At 48.4% G+C, this 16,812-nt stretch overlaps 1 protein-coding gene and 1 non-coding gene across 9 annotated transcripts in view; one reads left to right on the top strand and one right to left on the bottom strand.

Moving 5' to 3' along the window:
- The window catches only part of NCOR2 (nuclear receptor corepressor 2), a 318,459-nt gene extending 302,187 nt beyond the window's left edge, over positions 1-16,272 (bottom strand). For 6 of the 8 annotated variants that reach the window (XM_053279146.1, XM_053279155.1, XM_053279152.1 and 3 more), the window contains exon 1: positions 15,583-16,271. The gene's annotated coding sequence lies outside the window, so the exon portion shown is untranslated. Of the gene's footprint in view, positions 1-15,582 lie in introns of all 8 variants that reach the window. The other 2 variants (XM_053279156.1, XM_053279154.1) reach the window with 2 other exon arrangements.
- TRNAS-UGA (transfer RNA serine (anticodon UGA)) lies at positions 7,762-7,826 on the top strand. The gene has a single exon. It is a non-coding gene; the product is annotated as a tRNA-Ser (tRNA).
- Positions 16,273-16,812: the final 540 nt, after the last annotated feature.

Below are 16,812 nucleotides of genomic sequence, written 5' to 3'. Positions count from 1 at the left end.
CCTGCCCTCTAATTTTTTTCATCTCTGTGCGGAATGAGTTTTGTTCTGGGCTGCAGTATTAAGGCACTGTGTGTGCACCTGCATTCAGAGTGGGGCCTTTCTGATTCAACCTGAGCGGGATCGAAAATGAACTGAGCAGACATCAGAAAAATCACGAGCGCGTGCATGTCTTAGAGGGAACAGTGCTCCTTCCTAACTGCAACCTCGGAGAAGCAGCTGCCAGTCAGTGTAGACAATACTGAACTAAATGGACCAATGGTCTGACTCGGTAGAAGGCAGCTTCCTATGTTCCAATGAGGAGCATGATTGCTTGCTCAGCGTCAACTGGGGATGACATCTTTTCCCCTCCTAGCTTCTTCAGTAACTGGGGACAGAATCTGAGGCTGAGCAGATGATCATATTCCTCACCTCCTACCTTGATTTTTAGTTGCACATGACTGAAAATCGGGAGTGGGCACAGCTCCCGAAGGTGGGTAGAAAGTTTAACGGTTGTGCAAACAAGCCTGCCTGCCAACTGCCAGAAGGGCCCACATCACACATCCTTACTCCTTGCTGCACCTGAAGAAAACTCCAAGGCCCAAGCAAAAGCCTCCCCAGGGCGCTTTCCAGATTAACCCTTACCACAGCGTCACTATGGATTTGCAAAGTGTGCTTCTGTACTTCCTGTGTTTCAGTCCCTGAACTGACAGCAAGGTGCCATTCACATTTCCGTTCACATTTCCGATGCCTTACTTCAGATTTTATTGCAACGTTACAGCCCTATAAGGTTGCATGCATGGTGCAAATAAATAGCTGTGTTTTCCTGCTGTGGAGTTTTTGCAAGACTGCTCCCCCTGCTGGTGGCTTTGTGCAACAGCCTTCATTTATGGTTTCAATGCGCTCTGCCCAACATCAAAGAATTTTATCGCTGTTGAGCAGGTAATCTGGAAAGTGCCCAGGCGGCTCACTCACTCAGCTTGGTCCCAGCCTTAAGCAGCAAGATCCCCAGTTCGGTTCCACAATCCCTGCCAAATGGCTTCTTCACTTGTGAAAGTGGTCACAAGAGTACCAAGATAATTACTGGTATCTCCATCCCCCCAATTCCATTTGGCCATTTTATAGTGTCAGATAAGCTAATGAGGTCCAAAGCTCAAACAAGCAAGCTAATTCACTCCTAATGAGCCTCGATTCACACCCAACTGACAACCAGTCGTCTATTTCCCTAGCGAATGGAAATCCTGAGTTGGCGCAAGATCTCTCATTCTCCAGACAGAGAACTAGTGAAACCAAGAGATTGCTTGGAATGAGATGCATCCAGAGACCAAGGCCAGCCACACAGAACCTGTTTGGAGAACTCCACATCCTACCGACGTTTCCAAACCGGCCTGGACAGATCGACTCAAAAGGCAAGCCTCCACAAGCATAAGCAAACGGTTCACTACCCAAAACCTACAAAACTGCTGCACAAGAAGAGCAAAGATAAATCTCACATAGCTTTGAAAATTACTTTTCTTTTTAAAAAAAACTTTCAAGCTTGCCAACGGATATGCGTCTATAATAAACAAATCACCTCAACCCATTCATCTTAAGGACATTAACAATGGTCCTGGATTGGCTCATTTACCATGAACTGCTGTATCTGTTACAACAGCAGAGAAGAAAGAAGAAAGCAGAGTACTAATGTATGAAGAACAAAAAAAAGTATCCATAACAATGTCAGAATCAGTAACCATATACTGAATAATACTGTTATAACAGCAGCTGCTAATGCTATGGACTAAAAACTGGGAAAGCAAACCCATTTCATGGCAAACAAACCAATTTGTAGACATACAGGACATCACTCCTACCAACACAGTATCTTACTGGATCCAGATTCAAAATGGAAAACACCAAATTTTTTGCAGAGGTACAGAAGCTCTTCTTCTTGTGCGTGTGTTCGTTGTTGTGGAACATTTCATGTTTGTAGATTCTAGGATTTGCATCTGCTGACTAACAAAAACATAGCTCAGTGGCAGCCACCAACTATCAAACAACAATAGGGTGACAACACACAAAGACACATGAAAACCACAAAGCAAAGCAAAGGATATAGCACAAGATCAAGCTAAGAAGAGTGGTTTAGGCTAACTATGGCTCAGGTTTAGTGTAGGTGCAATGCCAATGTTGACCTGAAACTGAAAATGAAGGCAGGATGCCCACACAAGAGGGGTTTGTTTCAAAAATGGAGGGGAGGATGAGTGACTGGAAGTATGGTACTTCCAGTCACTCAAGCATAGTAATGCTTGAGCCACAGGCAGCTGAAATTTCATGAATGATTGCTCAAATGTAAAGCACCTCCACAAGTTTTTAAAAAGCCATTGGTTAAGGTTTATGAAGAAGCAGATACAAGCTGAAGAAGCTCATGCCTGGATTCTGTGCTCATGAGTTACAATCTCTCCTGTAACATTTCTGCTCCAGTTCTGCTAAGGTACCTCCTCCCAACTTGCTTATCTTATTGTGGGATTTCATGTTGTCTTACACACACACAAACACAAACACAAACACAAACACAGAGGATTACAGGAGATGTGCATTTGGCAAGCCTGTCTGGTTTCACCTGTGGAGGCAGCAGGTTAATGCATTTGCTGAAATCAAAAACACAAAGTCGGCAAAGTTCAGCAAACAGGAGGAGAAAGCAGTGACCTGAAAGTACAGAGACAGTAAAGCTACACTGATGCTGCTTCTTTGGGAAATAAAAGTTTGGGGAGCAAAAACAAAAAATATATATAACAATATATATATATGAAAGCCTAAGGTGGTCTGTGGCAAATGGTCTGTGGCAAGCCCCACCCCACTTCAGCTCAGCCGCAACCAATTAAAACGTGTGCCTCTGAGCAGCGGCATCACAACAGCAGCAACCCAGCTCAGCTCCAACCACCGCTGGAAAAAAATTAGAGGGACCACTGGTGGGGATCAGGGACCTCCCGGCCCCTAGAAGTCCCAGCATGCCTTGCACAAGTTCTTGAGACATTCTGGGGAATGCCCCAATGTGGGGAGATTTGTCGTAGCCTCCCAGTTGGGGAGGCAGGGTTAGCAGAGTGCGCACTCTGCTAACCTTGTTGGGGGGGGCAATTAAGTGGGCTTGCCGCCAGAAGCCATGTGGCTCCCGACAGTTCACACATGCGGTGGAAACCGGGCTGGACTCCCTTAGCCCAGTTTCCACCACACATGAGAACAGCCTCATTGTTTTGCTTCATCTTTAAAAAATATAATGTTGGGGCAATTTTTAAAACCTTATCAGTAGGATCAATTGAAAAAACCACGGTACTGAATAAGATTTTATTGATCTTATTATTTGGAGTTCTTCTAGAAAGCTGGAAGTAAAATTTTTAATATAAAAATAAAGTAACTTTTTGTTCCACAAAAGTAGTAGATCGCTATGCTGGTCCATTAGACAAAATCCAAATGCCACAATTCTAGTGATACTTTTATTAGGACCAACCAAAATGACACAAAAGCCATGAGCAACAAACTTTCAAGTCCTCCATCATGCCCCCTTTTAATAAACCATGCAAATTAGTGGCTACCCCCTCATCTTTTGGCCATGAGTTCCAAAACACAAGATGGGAAGAAATACTTGCTTTGGTCAGTTCTGTACCTCAGTGTGCATCAATTTAATTTGGGGATCCCCAGATTCTAGTATTATATGGGAGAGAGAAATGCCCGCCTAGTTTCCCCTAGTGCCACTAAGCTGGGATTGCCCATGAGGCTACCTAATCTGGATTTGCTATTCTCCTCTAACTGAGATGCCAGGGATTTAACCCATGAACTCGCACATACAAACCGTGTGTTCTGTCACTGAGCTATGGGCCTGCCCAACGACAAGCTAGCACAGTAGTTATGAGTGACTTCGCTGGAAATTGGCAAGCACCTTTTCTCAGCCCTAAAACACCACCAGTTTCTTGCCAGAGCAAGCCATGACACATGATATCCTTCACCAAAGCCATGTGTTGGGGAAGGCAAAGGGAGGGGAAGGCAGAGAGGGAAAGAAAGCAAGTATTTCTCAAGAGCTATGTTGTGCTTGCCTCCCAGTGCTAACACCACTAAGCCATATGAACTAACCAGCTATTTTCTTTTTAAGTTCAAGGAGGTGTAGCTTCAAGGCAGACATTCCAGGAGATCAGAGCCTGGAGAAAACAGGCCATTAAAACGGAGGCCTATGACGCATTACGACCTTGCCCAGCACAGACTTTGCAGCGAAGTTTTTACAATGCTTTTAAAAGAAAGAAAAAACAAAAAACGTCACTCTATATCAAGCCTGTCCAACCACAAGGGAGGCCTAGCTTTCCAAGCAAAGGGAAATTCAGTTCTGGGACCAGGAAAATCCCATTCATGTGACCCAAGACGTGCGACCTCTCTGGGTTACGGATGAGCACCGTCATCAGCAAAAGTCAATCAACTGCATTCAGTGTGACTGTGACCTGAAGACACTCAACAGGAAATGGTTTCAGCACCCACACACACTGTTGTAAGACACCTGCCTACCGTGTATTTATCTATACACTTTAAAAGAAAACACTTTTCCAGAGAAGGTGTATGATAAAAATCAAAACAAAGCAAAATAAAAAAAACAAAAACAACAAAAGATTAAACAGAACTGTTCCCAGTACAACTCAGCTCACAGCCCTCTTCAGAGAGAAGTTTCCACTTGCTTTCTGAAAGCATTTTTATTCCACCTTCCCGGGGAAGGTGGCTCACTTTGCCACATCATGATTTGTTCAAGTCCCTCCTCTTCTCTCACCTCTCTCTACATGAGAGCCCTGGGAGGGTGTAGCTTCTAAAACCTACCAAGATTAAACTACAGTTGCAAGTTCAGACATCACGCAACACCACAGACAGGACAAGTAAACCAACTTCAAATCTTGAGTGACGATTGTGACTTGACTGCCCAACAGGGACGTGCATGAACCACGATTTAAGCACTTGCTGCAGGGAAGGGAGCGTGAGCTTTAAGAAAGAGGAGAGCAGGTCCTTACCTGCTTGTTGTTGAGAACTGTTATAACTACAGTAGGAGTGGGGACCCAAGGTTCAGAACCCCTGCTATATGTGGGAGGCTTCCCCTGTTGAACCTCATGCCCTTTCAGAACCAGGCAAAAGCCGCCTTGCTTGCTCAAGCTTTCCTCCATGTCACTAGCTGATTTTAATGAATGGGTGGGTTCAGACATCCTACAGAACCATGGTTTATTTCATCTGTGTTAGGTTGTATGTCTGAACCCACTCCAGTCAACAAACCATGGTTTATTTTGGGCAGTAGGGGTGTGTGCAAACCGCTGTTTAAGCACTGGTTCAGTGCTGAGGGGAGCGGGGAACTTACCTGCAATCCGCCACCCCATGCAGCTTCCTGCTGGAGCAGCGCTCACCCCAAGTACCCCCATGCGGCGCCAGCATGCACATGGCATCTGTGCAATGTGTGGGCACCATCTGCTTGGTCAGCAACAGCATGCTGACCACGCAAATGGCGCTTGTGTGGACGCCATGTGCCTATTAGCACTGCGCGGGGGTACTTGGGATGAGCGCCACCCCAGCAGGAAGCTTCATGGGGCAGCCGAGAGCAGGTAAGGACCTGCTCTCCTTTTTCTTAAAGCTCCCGCTCCCCTCAGCACTGAACCAGTGCTTGAACCGTGGTTTGCGCACACCCCCAATGCTCAAAATAAACCATGGTTTGACAACTGGAGCAGGTTCAGACATACAAACTAAACACAGTTAGATGAAATAAACCATGGTTCTGCAGGATGTCTGAACCCACCCATTCATTAAAATTCTCAAAGCGGTTTACATTCTCAAACCCATGCTCAAAGCCATTTACATAGAAAATGAGGTCGCCGCCATTCAATCAAAACCTGTGTTCTACCTGGTTTGGGGAGCTGTGTGAGCTCCCAATTTTCAATTGTGTGGGAGCAAGGTAGGAGGAGAAGCTACCCAGGTTTTCTCCTTCTTTGCTTCCACACAGTGAGGCTCTACACACGATCCACACAACGAGCCTAACCGGGCTCTGCGGGGAGAGCGGGCTTAGCCCTGGTATAAGGACACCCTGGGCAGCCGTCACAGAGCCAGTAAGGGGGGCAGGGATGGGGGGGGCTCCTGGCCCCCCGGAAGTCCCAGAATGCCCTGCACACTCACTTATTGGAGTCTCTTGGTTCTCAAGACCACTCAAAAGCGGGCTGGCCTTCACCCACTTTCAAGCAGTCGTGTGAATAGCCTCAGACACTTCTACCCAGGTTTTCCACTTGCCTTGCTACTTCCACACAACCAAAAATTTGAAGCAAACACAGCTCCCAGATCTGGGGAGAACACAGTTTTTGATAGTGTGGATGACCTCAATAAATAATAAATAAGATGGTTCCCTGGTGCCAGACCACAATCCAGAATGAACACAAAAGAGAATTTAAAAACGAGCAACAGACACTGATGCGATGCGGGGACGGGGGGGGAGTACCCAGATGTTGTTGAACTACAACTTCCATCATCCTCAACCACAGTGGCCGAAGGACGATGGACCAAAATCGAGAAGCCCTGCCATATGTAGGACGCAACAATGGCGATGGCTCTCCTTGTGGACACTACTTGCTGAACTCCGGAAGACTTCGTGGGGAACCGCCAGGTAGCGACTCTATAGGTGAAAAAAGCAATCAGGTAGGCTTCATGTGACAGAAGCTATAACCAGCATCTCTCTTACTTTCTGGCTCAAAGTTTAAAATTACATTTCAACCAGTACATGGTTGGCTTGCATCACAAAGTTCAGCACAGAGCCTACTGCCTCAATTAAATAAGCTCAAGATATCACCTCAGCAGAGGCAGATACTGCAGCATCTATTTTCATCTGTTAATGAATCAATTAAAAGCAGGGGCGTTGAGATAAAGCACACATCTAGATAGCAAGAGTTTGCAGAGCATTGGCTGAGAGGCCCTTAATCTCCACAGATTATTCACCCTACTGTCCTTCAATGCTGCTGAACTGCCCCAGTAGCTTTTCAATGGGAAAGGAGGAGTAAGAAACACCAGGAAAAGCGGTTTGCTGTTGAGGAGGAAAGTAATTTAAAAAGTGTGTGAAGAGATCATTGACCATTGCAGGCAGATGTGAATCGAACTCCGTATGGGTTAAGATTTGGTTCACAATTCTTCTCTCGTCCTGCCCACCCACCCTCTGGACGTATCTGTGTTCCATTAATAATGTATATGCTGCTGCTCGAGCAGACCTCCAGATCCCAGCTCCACTGCAGCTCTGAGGAAGTTTGGTTTTTTTGGGTTTTTTAATCATTACTGTTCAGGGCAATTGCTCAACTGCGGAGGGCAATTGCTTAACTACACTTCAGGCTATGCAGGGGCATTCCAGAGATCTACTGCTAAGTAAACTCCCACACTGAATGCTACTATACAAATTATTCTTGTTTCCATCCTGAGAGGATGAACCAAAGACACCAAGCTGCAAGCAAACTTGAAAAAGGAGCCTTGCAGAGAGGAAATCCAACGTACCAAAGGAGCTCAAGCACACAAATCTGGAGCTGAGAGGTCGGCATGCAGACATAGCACTACCCAGTCCCTTGATGGTGGTTAGAAGTCTATGGGGTGCTTCAAATTCCCACACTCCTCTCCTTCTGGCCTGAATTTGCTTCCTTCCCAGCGCTACCCATCATCAGAGATTCTTCGGCAGACTTTAAAACTCTGGTTCATTTTAAACCAAAGGCTGAAACCTGCTTCACGCCCTGGGTTAAAGCCAACTACAGCCAAGTGTGGGGCCCCGAGCTCAGTGGCAGAGCATCTGCTTTGAATGCAGGAGGTCCCAGGTTCAATTCCTGGCAGCAACTCCAGGCAGGGCTGGGGAAGCCTCCTGCCTGAAACCTTGGAGAGACGCTGCCAGTCAGTGTGACACTACTGAGCTAGATGGACCAATGGTCTGTCTGACTCAGTAGAAGGCAGGTCCTAGTTTCCTTCCTTCCTACTGTGGAACAGCCCCTGCTCACCCTAGCACCCGCCGGCTCCATAACCGGAGAGACTGTCTGCTCGTGTGCAGGGAGAGTGGGCTAAGCCCGCTCTTCCTGCTCACCCTCCCCAGGCAGGTCTCTGTGATCGTGAGACCCACCTCAGTGTCTCAGATCACCATGGCATCCCCATTCTGCATTGGCTGCATTGATTACCTCCTCATTACCAGAGCCAATTTAAAGTGCTGGAATTCACCTTTAAAGCCCAGTTTGCCCTGAAAATGGGTTACTTTACCTCCCATTTGCCCAAAATGTGGTTTGCTACAGAGTCCCCAGAACAACAGCAGAGCACAACAGTCCGATTCCAAAAAGGTGCTGTGCGACTCGAAAGAGTCTACTGCTGGTGTAGTAGCCATGGGGGGAGGGGGGGTACAGACTCGACGACACCCTCCCTTCCAAAAGAAAACAAGAAGAGGCTGGAGATAAGAAGGAAATAAATGGCAGACCAAAGAACCCCAACAGAAGTTGATGAATGCTAGGAATTTACTCGCCAGCCAAAGCATGGGGGAGAGAGGGCTCTATGACTCCATCCAACACCCTGGACTTGTATCAACAACTGGTGCATGTTAAGACAACAACTAAAGCATGCAGCAACTCGGAGATTCACTTCGGATTTTTATTTTTAAACAGCCTTCATTTCCACGGTCCATAAACTTCATTTAAAGCTCTCTTGACTCCCGTGCAACACTGCCGCGCCACCCTTCCATCACGTTAGTTAATGTTTGCTGAGGAGCTCTTCAGACATAGAACCCTTCCCTTGGAGTTGAAGCATGATCATTTCCCAGACTGCTGGCAAGCGCATCGCCTTGGCACTCATTCCGACATGCTTCCCATCTCCCAGGCGCCTTGGTCTCAACACGGAGGCTTCCCACAGTGGCTACACCCCCCTCCCCACACTGACTCAGCGTTGTCTCTGGGATGGTTTCGTCAGAGGCCTTGCTAAGCAAAGAAGGCAGACACACTGGCCTCTCCAGGTTCCTGCACAGCCTGCTAGTTGATGGTGAACAACAGGCATTTCCTCCATGGCCACCAAAGGCTCATCGTAGCAGTATTTAACTAAAAAACCATTCTGGAAGAAAGCTGGAGCCACACCTAACTGCAGGGTGGGAGCTAAAAGAATAATGTGCACAATTTTAAAATGATCGCAGAGAGAGAGAGAGAAGTTTGAGTTTTAGAACTGGCTGGTTCTAAAGGTTGCCAAGAGGTTTCTGAACATATGTATGTATGTATGTATGTATGTGTGTTAAGGATCTTGGGATTGGCGGTTACATACCATTGGCTTCTGTGTTTAACTTGCCTCCCATCTACACAGAGATGTGAGTTTTCTGAAAATTTTTGAACTGGAAACATTTGGGGGGGGGGCAGGATGACTGCAATCCCACCCCCCACAAAAGATTCCCAGGCGTTTTTCCCCCTTCAGAAAATTTTACTATGCAAGATTTCTAACTGCCCTAAATAGACTGATCTGGTCTGGTATGTTGTTTGAGCAATACATTTAGCAAGAAAAACCCATCATATTGATTGCCAATCTCCAAGTTTTTCAAGTAGCTGAACTGAAATATTTGATGGGCGGGGGCGGGGGGGATATCAATAAAGACACAAACAAATGCATAACTTTGTATGAAAAGCAATTTAGAAATGGAAAATTCTCCACGAAAAAGTAAAGTATGGGAAATCTTTCTGCAGAACAGTTCCCACCCATGTCTCTGTAGATCAGGGCTGTATAATCTCACCCCTAAGCCTCTGTTGAACTAGAATTCCCAGCCACTGTGGCCAATGGTGGCCAACGACGCAATGGCGAATATCTACAGGAGGGCTGAAATCGTGCAGCCTGGCTGAGGATGTGCCTGCTCCACTGTGGCTAAACTCCACTAAAGAAGTCCAGCATAGAGAAAACTGTATACAGTCATGCCTTGCTAACTGTGAGGGTTGCATTCTGGCAAAACCTTGCCGCGGGCAAATTCGCAGTTGGTGAGGCATTAAAGTCTAGGGGAAACAGAGGGTTAGGGGAACTGTGACTGCAAAGAGACCGAAAAATAAAAGGAAAAAATACCAAAATAAATTGCTAAAAAAAATAATAATCAAAACATCCTGAAATATTGCCAAGAGTCACCAAGAGGAACCTCTGGAAACTTTTTGAATCCCCCAAAACTACTCAGAGGCATTTTATATCGGCAAGTGGCAGCAAGGTCCACCAAGAGGAATGGGCAGTTTGAACCTCGGAACCCCCAAATTTGCTGACCCCACCCACCCCCACATCGCTAAAAAACCTCACCAACCATGGATACTCTGATCAGGATTGGCAGGACCTGACACATTCTCCCATCCGCATATACTCAAAATCGTGGTTGGTAAAACCAGAGTTGTCAAGAGATGACTGTAACAACCAACTTCGATGTGGCCATGCCCACTATTCAAGGGAAGGCAGCGAGGGAGGTAACACAACAACAGATTTATAGTTACGCCCAAAGTTGGGACTCTGTTTTGATGACCCTGACATTACTTCTGGCTTTTGTGTACCAAAATGCTTGTCCAGGACTACAAACTGGGACATACATCAACTGTGTATTTCTCACTGCCATATAATTAGCAAATATGCACCCAGCCAATTCCCAGAACACTGGCAGCCAGTTAACAAGTTCTATGCCAGAATGCGAGCAGGAGTCAGAGGAAAGTTCAAACCCATAAAAGCAAATTAGACATTGCAACACATGACGTTTTGTTTATCTTACTGAGCAAAACAACAGAACACACATCACTGGCCCGGAGTAGGCCCCAAAGGAATTCTACCACCCTCTCCAAAAATAGATGCCCAGGAAACACCCACCACATTCACTCTGCAGCAGGTAACGCACCTTCCGGGGAGTGTGGGATAAAAATGACACAGTTTGGTGTTGTCCTGAAGCAACCTGGGGCCCCAATTGTGCTTGCAATAATTAATAATAATAATAAAACACTGTTAGCCACCCCATAACAAATGGTTATCTGGGCGGCTTACAACACAACATTAAAGCATGAGATAAAAACACACAACACATTAAATCACACCTTTAATACAACTACAGCAGCCACAACTACAGCAGCCACATCTGTGCCAAAAGTCAACATGGTTTTCTGGCAGTGCTCCAAGGAACATCGGAGTTCCCCAGAAAGTTAGAAGTTCCTCAATGAGCAGCTCAGCAATGACTAGAAGGTTCCCCTGAAACCCAACGGGTCCACCACTACAGATCCAAAGGAAATTCAGGAATGGAAATCTCTCCATGAAAAAGTGAAGTATGGGAAATATTTCTGCAGAATATTTTCAACCCACCCTCTCTGTTCAGCCTGTAGTTCAGCCTACGTCAGCCCTTCAACCTCCAAAGGGCAACTGCAGAAGCATTGGGCGTGCTCTGTGGTGAGATGCTTTTTCAAAGGGACCAATAAATATGCCTGGCCAGCATTCTGCATAAAGAAATGCAGCTGTTGCTCACTGGTCGAGCATCTGCTTTGCATGCGCAAGATTGCAGGCTCAACCCCTGGGACCTCCCAGTAGGACTGGGAAAATCCCCTGGCTGAAAGCATGGAGAGACAATGCCAGGCAAGGCAGACCATACTAAGCGATAACAAGCTTTGCATGCAGATATTCAGCGGTGCAAATATTCAGCTCCAAAGCAAGAAGCACACATGAATTGCTTTGTTGTATTAAAATCTGCTAACAGTAAAGGGATATTTACGTTGATTTATTTCATTTCTGTACTGCCCAGTCTGGTTGCTGTTGGACTATAACTCCCAAGATCCCCAGCTGCAATGGCTGGGATGATGGGAGCTGTAGTCCAACAACAGCTGGGGAGACTCAGCTTGGCCACTCCTGCTAGACAAGGATAGGAAAGGTCAGTGGGCAATCAGAGCAATGCAGTCACTCCGGCCCCAGAGTTCAAATCTGCCTGCTTCTCTTGCAGTCAGTGATGAATCACTTCTCCAAAAATGCTCAAAACAAGCACACACACAGAGCCACCATCAGCCACTGGAAGAGGTATATAGCAACCACTGAGGTGCACACAAGTTAACTTCTGTACATGGAATTGGGTGTGGGAAATTCGAAAGTTCTCCCAAGGGTTTCTTCCCAGAACTGTCACTTGAAATTGGGAGGGTGGGGGCGGGAACTAGCCTTTCAGCCTCCCTTTATTTGTTGCTGAGGGTGGGGGCACGGAAAAACAGCGTTTGCTCAAGATGGAGAAAAAAATCAAAAATGCATCTCCGGCCTTGGGGAAAACACAGTACCCCCCCCCCCCCCGAATTTTTCCACCTCCCGCCAGGCCTCACATCTCTAGGCAGTGGTGGTGATGCTCCTCCTGGTAGCTGCCATATTTCCCTTCCACCCCTGAATAATGCCAAGTAACAATGTACTGGCATTAGGGACATCGGACGCTGCCTTCTAAGGAGTCAGACCCTTGGTCCAGCTAGCTCAGTATTGTCTACACTGACTGGCAACAGCTCTGCCGGGTTTCGGGTGGGAGTCTTTCCCAGCATGTCCTACCTGGAGATGCTGCCAGGGATTGAACCTGGGACCTTCTGCATCCAAAGCAGATGCTCCACCACAGAGTCCCATCCCTTAAAGGAGAGGGGGAATGGTGGCCATCAGTAAGAACACTGCCATCACAGCACCCCCCTTCACCCCATTTGGCCTCCCCCCAAAGGCCACCAAACTAGCCCCCCGCATTTCACCATCTGTGAACAGGGCAGCGAAATGGGGGGGCAACCATTTGGGGGCAGCACCAGCAGAAAGAAGCCCAGCTAAGAAGGCCCCGACATTAGGCACCCTGTTAACTACTCCCCATTAACAGGAAGAGAAGGAACTTGGTAAAAGCTAATATTATTAATTGTTCCAGCATTAAAAGTGCCTGAATAAGTTGGCTGCAACCACCACACCTTTGTCTGAAGGACCATCTGGTTCCATATGAGCCAACCATATGCTACGGTCAGCACCTGAGGTCTTATTCTCCATCTTCCCACTTCCAGAAGCAAGGCAGTGGGCAGGAGACAGGGCCATGACAGGCTTCGGAAGACCCTCCCAAGGAAAGCCCACCCAACCCAATCATTGCTCACCTATGGATGAGCAAAGAACAAAAATCAAAACTGGGCTGGCTGGATTTTCTGTAACCTGCCTTGGAAGTCTTTCTTGGATCAAAAGCACAGGACACCCAATAATAATATGAATAATAAATTAGAAGGGCGCTTGCGGTGGTCTGCTTTGGCCGGAGTCTAGGGGAAAGCTGGAGCCCGCAACATGTAAATGGTAGGCGTGGGAAACACAAAAGGCATTATGGGCCTCAAGCATAAAGAACCCTGTGACAAGCAGTTCATCTAGGGATTCAGGAGCCACTTCCAAGATGGAGGCCAACTGGTTCGCTGCCAAATTTCCTTCCTGCTGAACCAGCAAAGAGGTAGCAAACTCAGGAGTGAGAGATAGCGAGCGAGCAGACGAGAAGGCACATCCAATACAATCAGTTACAAACTGCTCAGGAGAGTACTTTGCATTTTCCAACCAACACACTCCAAAATCCCTCTCTGCTTGCCCAACAAATATTTACACATCAGCCACTGAAGTCAACCTGCAAGTATGTTCAACAAAAGACCTTATCACAGGTATTGAAGCTGTTCAGCCTATCTCCACACATGGACTATCTTCCCACACACACAAACCAGTTTGTTTGGGGAAGTTGTGTGTGTGTGTGTGTGTGTGTGTGTGTGTGAGAGAGAGAGAGAGAGAGAGAGAGAGAGCGCAACCATGACTCTCTTCCAAAATTGTCTCCATGCCAGGACAAACATATTACACATGCCTTGAAGAGTTGAAGAGTCCCGCACTTAACTCCAGGAATTAAAGTTCCCCGTAACTCTGTCACAAGGCTGCTGTGCAGCCACGGGTGGAAAAATAAGCAGGCTAATCACTCCTTGCCACCAGAACCCACATAAAGCAAACTCGATCATAAACAAAGGAAACCACTAGCAAAGGGAATTAATATTGTGGGGGAAGGAGTACAAGCATGGGCATCAATTGCCATCACTTTAGGTATTTCCATGCAAATATTGCCATAGCCACACACATCCAATTCCACTTTGAGCACAGATAACCATGGTTCAGCCACACCGCTGTCCATCTTTCCCACTCCAGAACAACCAATGTACACCCAAGTTAGCAACAATTTTCTCCGGATTTCAAATCTGTCAGTGATTTCGGATGCTCCACCCCCACCCCGTGTTCCTCCTCACTCCAACTTGCACTTATCATTCCAGTAGGCCTAGGTGTGTAAGTGGAAACACAAGCTCCGCTATTTTCTGGCTCATCCACCCACTGAAGACACCGTGTGGACAGGAATGTGAGCATTTACACTGACAGATGGCAAAACCATTTCCCTTCCCTCCCTTCACCAACACAAGGAAGGCAATCTCTCTTCTCCCTTCCTCAGTAGTCTTTAAGGTTTAGAAATGGAAGCAACAAGCATTCGATTTTTCAGCACATCTCCCTTGAAAAGACAGGGAAACTAGTCAAGATTTCCTCTTTTGCAGCCAGTTCTGCCTCTGTCATGTGCATGATGCAAGCTCCATTGAGGGCACAGGCATCCAAGGAGTGGGGCAGGGGGAGGCAGGAGTCCTCCTAGACTGAGCCAATCCCATTGAATTCAATGGGGCTTATTCCACGGAATTGGGTATAGGATTACAGGCCTTGCCCACCTCCCCAGAAAGTCATGATTAAAGGCAGAGGGCCCCATCCACAGCATCTCAGACTTAAACTGGCCCTAGGCTTGCATGGATGTCAATGCAACTTGCTCCCAAGAGGAGGGCGGCTTGGGGATCCTCGCCTTTGGCTCCTAGGCACAAGTGGGGGGGGGGGGGGGCTGCAAGCACATCCACAACTAAACATTCTCTTAACCCAGTAAGTGAAGTCCCAACTTGCAGGGGGGGCGGGGGGAAGGATCCCGACACTTTTGAAGACTGGCAGTGGCACTGTCGTTTCTCCTTCCAGGTTAGCAGGCGGCGATTGCCATGACTCAGGGCAGGCCTGCTCGGCACACTTGCCAGCGAGTAAGCCTGGCTGCAGGCAGCCGAGTCTACTTCCGAGTAAAACAGGCGGAGCTGCCCGCTCGCCCATTGCTCCCGCCTGAAGGGAATCCCCCCGGTCTAGACAGGGCGAAACGGGCCACGTCCCTCCCCCACCATCCCGGCCGCGCGGAGTGTGTTTTGGAGCAGAGCAGTATGCAAAGGAGCAAGAGGCGGGCGGACACACACACACACCCCGCCAGGAGTTGTTAACCCTCGGTTTGCTTTTGCTGTCTTCCTCTCTCATGCATGGAGGTGCATCAGAACTGAGCACGGAGGAAAGGCCAGCTTGATTGCACACGCAAAGGGCAAATGGGGGGGGGGATACAACACACACACACACCAGACCAGAAGCTGATCTATAAGAAGCCGATCGGGGGGGAGAGGGAGGGCGCGAATTCTCCATCCAGAAGATCTGCCTTCCGCCTCCGTCCTTAGCACTCGTTTCAGGAGGGGGGAGGCGAGGAGGGGGGGGAGCTTCCCCTACATCTTTTCCCCTACTTACCTCCAGGCAAAACTAGCCGCCGCCGCCGCCTCCTGCTGCTGCTGCCGTTGCAGCTTTAAAAATCGCTAATCCTCTTTCGCCCGCTTTCCTACATGGAGACTGGCCATGCGAGCTTCCTCGCCTTCTTCTCTTGCGGAAAGGCCGGCCACAGGAGCGGCGCCAAGGGACGGCGGGTCTCCGGAGGAAGCAATCCCCGCCACGGATCTCGAGGAAGACCGACCAGGGTCTCTCGAATGAATCCCCCCGGGCGGGATCAATCCCGGGAGCAGCGGCGGCGGCGGCGGGAGGCGGCTCGGGGCGCCTTCCTTCCCATCTGCCTGGTGGGCTGTTTGTAAATCCAAAAAAAAACACAACACACAACAAAAAACGGGAGCCCGGCTGGGGGCTGCTCTCGCGTCGAAGATGTCTGGCCCTCACCAGCAGCAGCAGCAGCAGCAGCAGCCGCGACTACTCTAGCTGCGGCAGCTGCTTCTCTTTCGGGAGCCTTTGCAAAGCACCAAGTTTGGCATCCTCTCCTCCTCCTCCTCCGTTTTGCTGCTGTTGGGAGCCGGGGGTGGGGTGGCGTGGCGTGGGGGGAGCCGGAGAGAGACTGATCGCGGCGCTCCCCCAAAGCTCGCCAGCAGCGGCAGGCAGGCAGGTCACACACCAAACAAACAGCCAGGCATTCGCTGTGCCTCCCAGGCTGGCCTCCCCCGCCAGATCCCGCGCTCTTAAAGGGACCAAGGCCACTTCCAAAGCATTGCGTGTGTCTCTGTGTGTGTGTGCGCGCGCGAGAGAGAAAGCACATCCGCGCAAAGTGTGTGCTTGTGCTTTTGCAAGTTTTGCGGCACATGCACGCGCTTTCACTTTGCAAAAATAACAAAAGGAGGAGGGAAGCCGGGGTTTCGTTTTGGCTGGAGCCCAGCCCCTGCTCTGTTTGGTTGCCAAGCAGGGATCCCAAGGTCTGCGCGAGATACGTGCGAAATTGCCATTTCCTGCCCACCCGGGTTTTTCTCTACACAAAGCAAACGGGCTGCAAGCCAGAGAGTTTGGCGGTAGTTTTCAAGGTTTCTACCTTCGGGAAGCCTTCCCATATCTGCCAACGCCTGTGAAAGGGTTTGTCCATTCGGAGTGAGGACAAGAGACGTAGGAAGTGTCATGTTACCCTCCCTCCCAATTGGCTTCATTCCTCCAAGACTAGTGTTGTGGCTACACGATCCTCAACTGGCTGGCAATGTGGAACGCTTTCAC

The sequence above is a fragment of the Hemicordylus capensis genome, chromosome 15 (genome assembly GCF_027244095.1).
Source record: "Hemicordylus capensis ecotype Gifberg chromosome 15, rHemCap1.1.pri, whole genome shotgun sequence".
NCBI classification, from domain to species: domain Eukaryota; kingdom Metazoa; phylum Chordata; class Lepidosauria; order Squamata; family Cordylidae; genus Hemicordylus; species Hemicordylus capensis.
The sequence above is the reverse complement of the archived record's forward strand: the minus strand, read 5'-3'. Positions and strand labels throughout refer to the sequence as shown.